This window comes from Mirounga angustirostris, unplaced genomic scaffold, assembly GCF_029215605.1.
Source record: "Mirounga angustirostris isolate CCGP_5_RB_7025 unplaced genomic scaffold, mMirAng1.0.hap1 SCAF_10, whole genome shotgun sequence".
Taxonomy (NCBI): domain Eukaryota; kingdom Metazoa; phylum Chordata; class Mammalia; order Carnivora; family Phocidae; genus Mirounga; species Mirounga angustirostris.
The window spans coordinates 47,396,776-47,409,040 of record NW_026991718.1 but is presented as its reverse complement, the minus strand read 5'-3'; positions in this window follow the sequence as shown (position 1 = coordinate 47,409,040).

Here is a 12,265-nt window from a genome sequence, read left to right as displayed (position 1 = left end):
AAATAGCACATTTTCCCTCAGTGTTTGCTTTTCTCTCTTTGATCCCCTGAAGCCCTCTGGAAATGCGCGGCCCGCATTTTTTCTCCCCTCCGAGGCAGAGAAGGAGCCACAAGCAGCCTCTTGAGACTCTTCAACAGAGGCCTAAGTAGGGGCTCCCAGGTACTTCTGGAGCCAGGAGGCCTGCGGAAGCTGAGGACCCAGGCGTTTCGGCCAGGTGGAATCACCACAAATAGGCCACCGTGTTTCCAAACATGTCATTGTGCTGCCCAGAAGCTGTTTAAAAGGGACTAATAACGGAGACGGTCTAGGACCAAAGCCACTGGGAGCCACGAGGGTTTGCAAACGGGGAGACAACGCAGAGCTGGTGTGGGTTAATGTTTAGCTTTGGTCCCGGGCGGTGGTAAATGCCTGCACGCAGAGAGGCTGATGAGAACATGCCCTCGCCGTGGGGAGTTTATGGTTCAAATGCTCTAAAAACCACGGTCCGTAGTTACATAGTTCTTTTCCCAGATAGCTTCATTTCAAGGGAGTTGTAGGCAGCCCAATAGCAATGAAAGATAAAGACAGGCCTTGGTGTCAAACAGACCTGCATTCAGTTGTGGTTCTCCCACCTGCTGGGTGTGAAGTGAGGCCAGTACTCGGTTTCCTCGTCTGTCGGATGGGAGTGATAATGCTCATCTTATGGGACAGTCAGGGAACACGGATAAAGTGAGGATGCATGTACACTTAGTTTGCTTGACTCTAAGGGGTCAATAAATGTCAGTTCCCTCCCACCACTGTCTCCACACAGTATATCATTCAAATAAGACAATACTTACGAAGCACCGATTAATGGTAAGACCCATACCAGGTTGATGCAAAAAGCCACGAAGTAGAAAAACCCACTCACTGGGAAGCTACAAACAACATTAGTATTCAAGTCTGGAAGTGTCAAGTAACAGGTACATGCATTGTCACATGTGCAGGAGGCCCTAATCACTGGCTGATCTTGCCAGTCAGTTCTAAGGGTCCCCTAGAGGGCAGAGGTATCCGAGGGAAAGCTTTATGGAGAGGAACGGGCTTGCTCTGAACAGAGAGGCAAAGAACAACCAGATATATTTGGAAACGCTTATATAGACTTATGCTCCTTAGGATCCCCTAAGGGGAATTTTGGGAGATATTTGGAAAGGAAATTGAGGAATATGATGATGGCAAATTCATTGTCACTATTCCTATGGAGAGGTAGACTTTACTTCTCCTTTTCTTGAATCTGGGCTGGTTCCATGACTGATTAACAAATAGAATGTAGCAGAAACCTGGGGTGCAGTTGGGGACTTAGCCTTTGAGAGAATCAGTAGCTTTTGCTTCCTGCTTCTTGGAACTTTTGCTCTTGAGACACTGTCTCTCAGAACCCAGACACCATGCTGTGAGAAGCCCAAGCCATGTGTAGGCTCTTTGATCAAAGCCCCAACAGAGCTCCCAGCCAACAGACAGTATGAAGACTAGCCATGTGAGCAAGCCATCTTGCATATTCCAATCCAGTCGAGCCCCCAGATGACTGCAGTTGATACCACATGGAGCAGAAGTTCCCCCCAAGTGATCCCAGTCAACCCACAGAATAGTGAGAGACAATAAAATGGTCCATGCCTTTAGATAAAAATTTGGGACTGGTATGTTATATAACGATAGATCATTGAAAGAGGAAAGTACTTATGAGAGGCCTTGACTGCCAAACACCAAAGTGTATACTTCATCATCATCATCATCATCATCATCACCAAACTACTAGTAAATGATCACTATGTGCCAGATGCTATGTTATAAATTCTTCATATATTCTTAAAATGTAACCTGTTTTTAAATTTGTGTGGTAGGTACTATTATTCATATTTAATAGCCAAGCAAATGAAAATTTAAAAAGCTTTAGAAATTTGCTCAAGATTATACAGCCATGAAATAGTAAAGATGGGATTCAGCCGGTCACATCTGACCACCCTCAAACCTGCCGTCTTCTTGCTGCAGGAAGAACAGGCAATGGGCACACTGATAATCTGGGGAGATACAAACAACACTTCCAGCTGGAAATTGGCAACCGGTTTGAAAAACACAAGCTGAGGTGCCTCACTGGCTCAGTCAGTAGAGTGTGCAGCTCTTGACCTCAGGGTCTTGAGTCCAAGCCCCACGTTGGGCATGGAGCCTACTTACAAAACACGCACACGCATACACACAAGCTGCCTGGGCTTGTCAAAATCCAGGCCAAAAAATGGCCATGAGTCTACCTCCATATTCAGTGACTGCATAAGACGATTTAGGAGGCATAAGCATGAAAAATTTTTAAATAAGGGGTTGGTCAGGAAAACAGAAGCTACTTGTATTGGTTATCTCTTTCTGCATAATCACACCCCCCCCCCAAAAAAACCTTAGTGGCTTATAATAACAATAACCATTTATTATTTGTCACTAAGGGCCAGGAATTTGGAAGTGGCTCAAACTGGGAAAGCCGAGCTTGGGATCTCTGGGGAGGCTGACTGGGGTTTAAGTCATCTGAGGACACGCCCGAAACTAGAGGACCCACTCCACGGCAGCTCGCTCCCACGGCTGGCAGATTGCTGCTGGTTGTGGGTGGGGCGTCTCGGCGCCTCATCAGACAGGCCTTTCCAGAGGGCTGTTTGAGTGTCCTTATAACTTGAAAACTGGCTTTCCCCAGAGCAAGTCTTCCAGAAGGCCAAGGCAGAAGCCACAACGCCTTTTATGACCTAGTCTCAGAAGTCACACACCATCCCTCCCATCTGACTCCACGGGTTACACAGAGCCCTCCCTGATTCAGGTGGCCAGGGCTCTGCCCAGTCATGAGTACCAGGAGAAAGCAATCACTGGGGCTCTCTCCGCGGCTGGCTACCACATTCCTTGATCTAATCTAAGTACTAAAGACTTTAAAACAGGACATCTGAGGCTTTCACATCTGTTTGCAGGACAACGAAGCAAAGGTCAAGGAGGCTCTTTGTGATGATCTCAGCCTGCATCACCACCACGAGAGGGTCTAAAGAGCTTACTTGGAAGCCACTTCAAATATCAGAAACCTTTGAGAAATTCCTACCATCCACCTTGGCCAGCAACTCTGAAGCAAGAGATTCTCTAGAGGTTACTGTTGGCCATCTAGGCTGACTACTGTCTCCAAAAGGTTCATTCACTGGACAATACCCTGCAGCTGCTGAGAACCTCGGTCTGCTTCCGGTGAGTGTGGCCTCCCCCACTCCTCTGCCTTCCAGTCTCATGCCTTTCACTGACTGACACTACCCGGGATCATAGAGAGAAGGAAACTCTGGGAAATGTCATTTCTGGCCTCTCCTTTGTGCTGCAGGCAATCCGTGGGTGAAAGCAGGTGGTAGTGATGCTGAGCTGCCCACAGATAGTCCTGACAGAACTTTGGGGGGTTTCCTTTCAATGAAACATGCATAATAGTATGCATTTTGGCTTGAGATTCTCCCTTCTACTCCAAAGACAGTAAAAACAGTTTAAAAAAATTTTTTTAAGTAAGACAAGTTATGCTCACAAACAAGGTAAACATTTCCATGAATGAGAGAGCAATGAACAGGGGTGAAGCCCTAAACCTCTGGATTCAGAAATGGACAGAGAGGGTTAGAATTCTACCCCTTGGGGCACCTGGGTGGCTCAGTCATTAAGCATCTGCCTTCGACTCAGGTCATGATCCCAGGGTCCTGGGATCGAGTCCCACATTGGGCTCCCTGCTCGGCGGGAATCCCGCTTCTCCCTCTCCCACTCCCCCTGCTTATGTTCCCTCTCGCTGTGTCTCTCTCTGTCAAATAAATAATAAAATCTTAAAAAAGAAAAAAAAAGTATCTACCCCTTTAGGGATGTTATGGATTGAATGTTTGTATCCCCTCAAAATGCATATGTTAAAACCCTAATCCTCATGTGATAGGATTAGGCATGGAATCTTTGAGAGGTGATTAAGTTTAGCTGAGACCCTGAAGGCAGAGTCCCCATAATGGGATTAGTGCCCTTACAAGAAGAAAAACCAGAGCTCAGTCTCTCCAGGAGCACACAAAGAGGTCACGTGAGCCTACAATGAGATGGCCCCCATCTGAAGCCGGAAAGCCAGGCTTCACCAGGAATGAAATCTGCCAGCACCTTGATCTTGGACTCCAGAACTCTGAGAAATAAATGTCTGTTTTTAAGCCCCCAACCTACTGTGTTTTAACTTGGCAGTCTGAACTAAGACAAGGAATTTCAACTCCTAAAGGGTGATGGGACTTAAAAGCACACCATGCCTGATAAGAGGCCAGAGCTGGGCTCACCTCATGAACGAAGGCTACTGGAAGCTGAGAACCACACTGGACTGTGGCTTGTTAAAGTGGAGTATCTATGGCCTTGTTTCAAGTGATTGTCACCCATCCACATCTTGAAGAAGAGAAAGGCCTTCCATGTATTATGTCCTCACTGAAATCCACAGCTTTCTTATATTAGTTCCATCTTCTTAACTCCTGCAAATTATGTTATTAGATTTACCAATAAATTTTACTAGCTTTGCCTCATTTCTTACAACCCAAGTCTTCAGTGCGAATTTGCATGTCTTTTTGCTGAAGTACATCCTTTAGTAACTTTCTCCAAGGTCTATGAAAAGGTAAGTGCTCATGCTTTTTTGTTTTCTGAAAATACCTTTATTTTCTCTCCCCTTGTATGATAGCTTGATTGGGTACAGAATTCTAGGTTGGCAGAAATATTTCCTCATAACTTTAAAGGTGTTACTGTCTTCTAGCATCTACAGCTACCAATGAAATGTCTTTTGTCAGTCTAACTGGTTTTTTTCCTTTCTATTAATTGGTAACAATTTCTCTTTATATCCTTCATGTTCTAGAGTTTCCATTAATATGTCTAGATGTGAGTTTATTTCATCCTGCTCAGAACACTGTCTGCTTTACAGTCTTAATACTCATATTTTTCTATAGTTCTAACATTGTTACTACTGCTTCTAATATTGATTTTCTGCCGTATGCCATTCCCTTTATTTTGTACTTCTTTATATCCTATTTCATTTGTGTTGGAACCTTTTTGCCTGCCCTCCACATCATCATATTCATATTTTTTATCTCTTTAGCTCTATAGCTTTCCATGTGATTTCTACCATACTATATCCCAATTCATCAATTATCTCTAAAGGGTTCCCAATCTAGAGCTTATTCTATGTATGGATTTGTATTTTAAATTTCAGAGAATATACTGACATTTCCAGGATTTTTGATTCTTTTTTTTCTATGTCAAGATTTACTTATGTTCAGGATTCACATCTAAATTGTTTCTGTTTCACAATACTTGTTCTTCTTTATGGATATTATTCTGTTCCTTAACTCTTTGGATATTGTATTCATTTATTTAATAACCTATATATAGGGCTAGTATATATTATTATAAGGTATATATATATGTATATATATAATATATACCTGGAGAGGTAATTGAGTAAAATTCAGTCTTCCAAAGTAAGACAGTAAGAGAGAAAGGAATTCAAATTTATTGTAATGTTTTAGTTATTTTAAAAGAGTGAATTTGAAGGAAGAAGTAGAAGATATCTGGTACAATATTCTTATCAACTTAACTTATAAATTCTATGCAACTCTGATCAAAATCTCACTAGGTAGGGGCACTTGGGTGGCTCAGTCATTAAGTGGCTGCCTTTGGCTCAGGTCATGATCCCAGGGTCCTGGGATCAAGCCCCGCATCGGGCTCCCTGCTCGGTGGGGAGTCTGCTTCTCCCTCTCCCGCTCCCCCTGCTTGTGTTCCCTCTCTCACTGTCTCTCTCTCTGTCAAATAAATAAAAAAATAAACAAACAAACAAATAAATAAAATCTTAAAAAAAAATCTCACTAGGCATTTTCATTGAAATTTGTCCATTTCTAAACTGCATATGGAAAAACAAAAAGCCAAGATGTAGCCAAAATAATTCTGGAACAAAGAACTTACCTTAGAAGCTATATAGGCACACTGTAAAGTAAGACAGCAAGAATAACAGCCCAGAGATGGACAAGCAGATCAATGGAATAGAATAAAGAGCCCAGAAATAGGGGCATCTGGGTGGCGCAGTCATTTAAGTGTCTGCCTTCAGCTCAGGTCATGATCCGAGGGTCCTAGGATCGAGTCCCACATAGGGCTCCCTGCTCAGCAGGGAGCCTGCTTCTCCCTCTCCCTCTGCCTGCTGCTCTGCCTACTTGTGCTATCTCTCTGTCGAATAAATAAATAAAATCTTAAAAAAAAAAAAAAGCCTCAAAATAGACCCAGTATAAAGCAGATGTATAAAATCCTTGCTATAAAGTAGATGAGACATTATAAATCATTGGGGGAAATACTATTTAATAAATGGAACTGAGACAACTTAATTTCCATATGGACATTTTCATAGCTAAAACAATACCACTGAATCTCCATTAACACCATTCAAAAAATAAATTCCAGATTGATTGTAAAATCAAAGCATCTGTATGACCTTGGAAAGGGAAGGAACTCCTAAACAGAATACAAAAAGCAAAAATTATAAAAGACTGATTAATTTGATTAAATCAACACTAAAACTTTAGTATAATAAATCCACTTTATTGAGAGTGATAGACGAGTGTTCCTTCCTTGTATTCACAGAATAACAGGAATGGATGATTAGCATATGAAATACTAGTACAGGGAAAATGAAACAAAATAACACTGAGCTTCCATTTAACATTTCTCAACAGGACAAAAGCTGAAAGTCTGACATATTCCTGTTGGCCAGGGTGAAGAAAAACAGGAATTGTCAAAATTGCAAATGCAAGTACTATTTGATTCAAACACTTTGGAGAATTGTTCCATAAGAATTGGAACCTGGAAGTTGACTACCCAGTCATGTTAACTGTAGGTTAATACCTCAAGTGAAGTCCTGCCCCTATGCTCTAGAAAAGAGCTCTCTTTGCAGTCATAAAGTATTGGAAACATCCTTCATCAGAAGGAAAATAGACAAGTACTGATATAAAGAATAAAATATCAAGACAATTTGTGACTGAATTATATATTTTATATATCAGCAAAAATAAATTTTAACAACATAATGTCGAGTGGGGAGAGTTGCATAACACTGTGTCATATGAGACCATTTCTGTACATTCATGAAAAACAGTTATATATTGTCTGTTGATATCTATGTACATTTACACATGACAGATTTGTGGTAGTCCTTGCTTCTGGGGAGGAAAGGAGGTGAATGGAGATGAGAGCAAAAGACAGTTCAACTTGATTGTAATATTTTATTTCTTTACAAAGAAAAAGAAACAAAAGCAAGTAGGACGAAAAGTTTCCATTTATTTGTTTTTGAGTTCAGCACATTAATGTTCATCATCTGTAGTTCTTTTGTATTTTTTCCCCAATTAAGAAATCAAAGATCTATTACCCTATCTATCAGAACATGTGAATCCATCAAGATGTTTTGATGTTTTCCTGTGTTCCTATGTTGAAGGTGCACTGAGAGTCAAACAGAATAGCACTGAAGCTGGGCTAAACTAGAAGCCCCAGAGTTTGTAAGAGAAGACCACCATAATGGAGTTGGTGACCCAGAGGTGGTCAGAAGGCTCCATATTCTGCAAGAGCCATGCTAAATGCCACCAACCTGTCAACTTTGGCTGCCTTAACGGAGTCTTCTTGTCCCCAGAATCTATCTACCTCAAATGTTGACCACAGCCAGGTCAATACCTGGGCAAAATTTAGGAAAACCTGACCAGGGCTTCAGACAGGAGAGAGCCAAGTGATTCATAAAATTTGCAGCCTGACTAACTCTGAAATTTAGAATATGAATTCACCCGGCAGAATTCCCTCAGGGCCAGGATTAGTAAGGGGGGCTTTTTTTCTTCAGCAAAGGCTCAGACCCAAGGAATTTCATTACCTAATCTGGATGGTTCCCAAACTCTTTCTATACTAAACTCTAATCCTAATTTTACTAGCGATGGTAAACTGGTTCCCATTAAGTAAAGTTAATTCCTCAGGCCCAAATCTCTACCATGCCAGTTTGCCGAAGGAACATGCAGACTATGATCAAGGAAGTAGTTAATAGTTCCCAAGAAATCAAAGTGAAGATGGATAAAATAATATCCAAATTTTCAAAAAGGGGGAAAGGTGGATCCCAGGAATGATACCAATTAGATGTAGTCTAGAACCTCTTAGTGACTATGAAAATAAAAATATGACAATATGAATGAAAGGCAATGTTCACATGAGTTTAGAAATCAGGCAGGCCTTGAAGGTCTGCTTCACCTTTTAAGAGAAATATAAAGTTGAAAATCTGCTTTTCTTCCCTGAGCCTCAATTTCCCTTTCTGTAAAATGAGGTCATTAATACTTATTCCACAGGATTTTTTGTGGAGATTATAAGTGGTAATGAATGCAAGACATTAAGCATTGAACCTACACATACCAGTTGCTCAATAAAAATTAGTGATGATGATGATGGTGGTGGTGGTGATGATCTATAAGTATTGAGAGAGAATGCAAAGATCATTAAGGACTGGGAAAGATATATTAATAGCTGTTCCAGACTGATTTCATTTATTATTTAACTTGGGTCATTAATTGGGTAAACCAAGGAAATACCATTAGCCCTAATCTGTCTTCATTTTATAGTCTTTCATTATACGAGCAGAGTCTTTCATTATACTATATGTTTGTATTCAAAATGATACCATGTTATCTATGAAGAGGAATCTTCAGTCTGTTAATAACTGTACCAAGTCACTAATTTTGTTTATGACCAATGTGCTGCCTCGTTTAATAGCTCATTGCTTATTGATGGTTTGGGTCAATTCATAGTGAAGATATTTATACATTTAGGCCTCCCTAGACTTGAAATTAACTTACCAGATTGGGGCAATCTGTATTTCGTTGAAGATAACAACTGTACAGCTTTCATTATCACATTCCCTAAGGAAAACATTTTAATTTTTTTTTTTTAAGATTTTATTTATTTGAGAGAGCGAGAATGAGAGAGAGTACATGAGAGGGGGGAGGGTCAGAGGGAGAAGCAGGCTCCTCGCTGAGCAGGGAGCCCGATGCGGGACTCGATCCCGGGACTCCAGGATCATGACCTGAGCCGAAGGCAGTCGCTTAACCAACTGAGCCACCCAGGCGCCCAAAAACATTTTAATTTGATTTAATACCTCCCTAAAGGAAATACTAAGGTATAAGATTTTGTTGGGTAAGGCTGAGCTTTGGAGAGCCACAAACCACTGTAATGTAGAGAATTTTCCACTAGAGAATGCCTGGGTTAAGACAGATCAATAACCCATGCATTTTATTTTATTTGAACAGACAATATTGAAACTCATATGATATCATAAGCATTTCCTCATGTTATTAACAACTTTTTATTTGGTATTAACATTTTATTTGAATAGATATTCAGTGTGAAGCAACAAAGTGATTTAGCTGCTAAAGGAGGGATCATGACCATGGACTGTGTCAAAAAGCCAAGTGTTGAAGATGCAAGTGGTGGCAATTCTGCTGTATTTTGTGTCGGTGAGACTTCTTGAGTTTTGATCCTGTGCTAGACAGCAAACCACCAGTGAGATTCTGACAAGTTGCAAGCAATCAGAGTTGTGAAGCCTTGCCAAAGATCACACAAAGAGCGAGAACATAATGAGGAACCAGATCATAGAAGCAAAACTCAAGGGACTCAGAGTGATCAGACTGAAGAAAAAGAAATGTAAAAGGAACATGATAATTATATTCAAATAGTTAAAGGAGGAAAACAGGGGCACCTAGGTGGCTCAGTCGGTTGAGGGTCCGGCTCTCAGTTTCAGCTTAGGTCATGATCTTGGGGTTGTGAGATTGAGCCCTGTGTTGGCCTCTGTGCTCAGCACCAAATCTGCTTGTCCCTCTCCCTCTGCTCCTGCTCTCTGTCTCTCAAATAAATGAATAAAATCTTTAAAAAATAATAACAAAGGAGGAAAAAGGGGGGAGGGGAGGGAATTGTGACTCAGGAATCCCACCCACAAGGCTGCTGTCTATGAGTCAGAGTCAGGAAGACATTATTAGCTATGCAACGACCCAGAGAATACACGACTCAGCTCTTTTTCTGAATAAACTACTATCACCATGTTTTAAAAGTTGAATCCTAAAAGCTATATCCTGGATTGCACCCTAGAACAGAAAAAAAGACATCTGGAAAAAGTCTATATACTTTAGTCCATGTATGGCACCTAGGTCAGTTTCTTTCATTAAATGTACCATGGGTCTGTAAGAGGTTTATTCAGATTTCCCTGTTTTTCTCTTTCAAATATTTGAATTTCATGTTGGGGAGACTTTTTCTGGAGTTTTGAGTCTAGTTCTAGGCAGCAAACTACCAGCTTAGGAACATAATCTTTAAAAGCCATATGCACAAAGATGTCCGTTACATCATTACGTACACCCGTGAAAATTTGGAAACAGTGTAGGAGCTGTTGAATGATGGCCCATCTTTGTGATTCCATGTCTTGAAGCCATTACACATGTTTATGAAGTTAGCATTACCATAAGGAAATGTTTATGATGTGATATGAAATGTAAAAGCTGGATACAAATCTGAGTTGTAGCCCCAACAGCTGGGCAATTTATGTGCATTAAAAAAAAAAAAAAGACACTCAGAATGAATACACATTTTCTCTGGATACTGGGTTCTTTTTCTTTTTCTCTATTTCTAGTTTTTCCTCTAATAGATATTGTATTACTTTCATAATAAAAAAAGATTTGAGCTAGTTTCATTATGTAAACGGTTTAGAAGCCAACCTCTTCCCTCTCACCCCCAGGCTTTGCCTGACTAGAGAATATTGAAGGGCTGCAAATTAACATCTGAAGATTGCACAGCATAAAACCACTCACAAGGATTTTTTTTTTAGAACCTGAACTATGGCTTAATCCATTAGAGCTGGGGAAAAAAAAAAAGTCTGCATGCTTCTAAGCAGTCACAAATGGCTTAGAGGCAAGAGGGCCAGCAAGATAGAAAAGTATGCCAAAGATATCTCAACTGGAGAGGAGTGTCCCATATGTAAAGATGGAAAACAAAGCCGGGGGCGAGGGGGATTAGAATCTGTCACAGATCTTAGACAAAAAACTAAAATTACATTTTAGGACAGACAAAGGTTTGTAAAATAAGTGTGGCAATAATCCAAGCTGAGGGGCGCCTGGGTGGCTCAGTCGTTAAGCGTCTGCCTTCGGCTCAGGTCATGATCCCAGGGTCCTGGGATCGAGCCCTGAATCAGGCTCCCTGCTCAGCGGGAAGCCTGCTTCTCTCTCCCTCTCCCACTCCCGCTGCTTGTGTTTCTGCTCTCACTATCTCTGTCTCTGTCAAATACATAAATAAAATCTTTAATAATAATAATAATAATCATCCAAGCTGAAAAGCATATATTTAAGGATAGCGTTTATCCAGAACAAAGATTTAAGTTTCATTACCAACAATGCGTCACACGGCCATCCCAAAAAGCCCAGGGAAAATCCAAGTCAGGGAGCAGAAACGCCACAGGCAAAACACGGAGCACAGAGTGTGCAGAGATTGTATTGGATCAGGGACAGCCTTTGCTTGGATGAGCCGGTCATCCCGCAGCTGAGGGCTCCGTACTGAAGGCTGATGAAAACAGAACCCCAGGCACAGAGATGAAAGAGAGCATCATCCCATTTATGTGGGGGAAAAGTCTGGCCAAATGATACCAGCACCTGCACCCATCTTGCACAATCATCCGGGCATTTAGTAGTCCTGAAATTGTTGTGGAGAGCAACCGTGAGTCAGAATCCCTCCAAAGAGACCCCATCCAGCTGGGCACTTTATTTGCCCAGTGATGGGCCACAGATGGATGTGAACTGCATGTAAGTTGTACCAATCATCCATTTGTTAGCCAGGAATATGGGCTTTTTATCTCTAATACCAAAACAAATCAAAACAGTTTTTAAAGATTTATTTATTTGAGAGAGTGCACGAGCAGGGGGGAGGGGCAGAGGGAGAGGGACAAGCAGACTCCCTGCTGAGCATGGAGACCAACGCAGGGTCGAGCGAGCCCAGGACCCTGAAGTCCTGACCTGAGCTGAAACCAAAAGTCAGTCGCGCAACCGACTGAGCCACCCACGTGCCCCTCAAAACATACTTTAATAAATTCTGTTTCCATAAAACATTTAAAGGCCTGTTACTAGTGTGAGTTCAATTTCATCCCTGTTGATTATGGAACTGGTATCAACAGGCGGAGTTATCAAACCTATGGGATATATTTGTAGTTTAGTCTAGTATG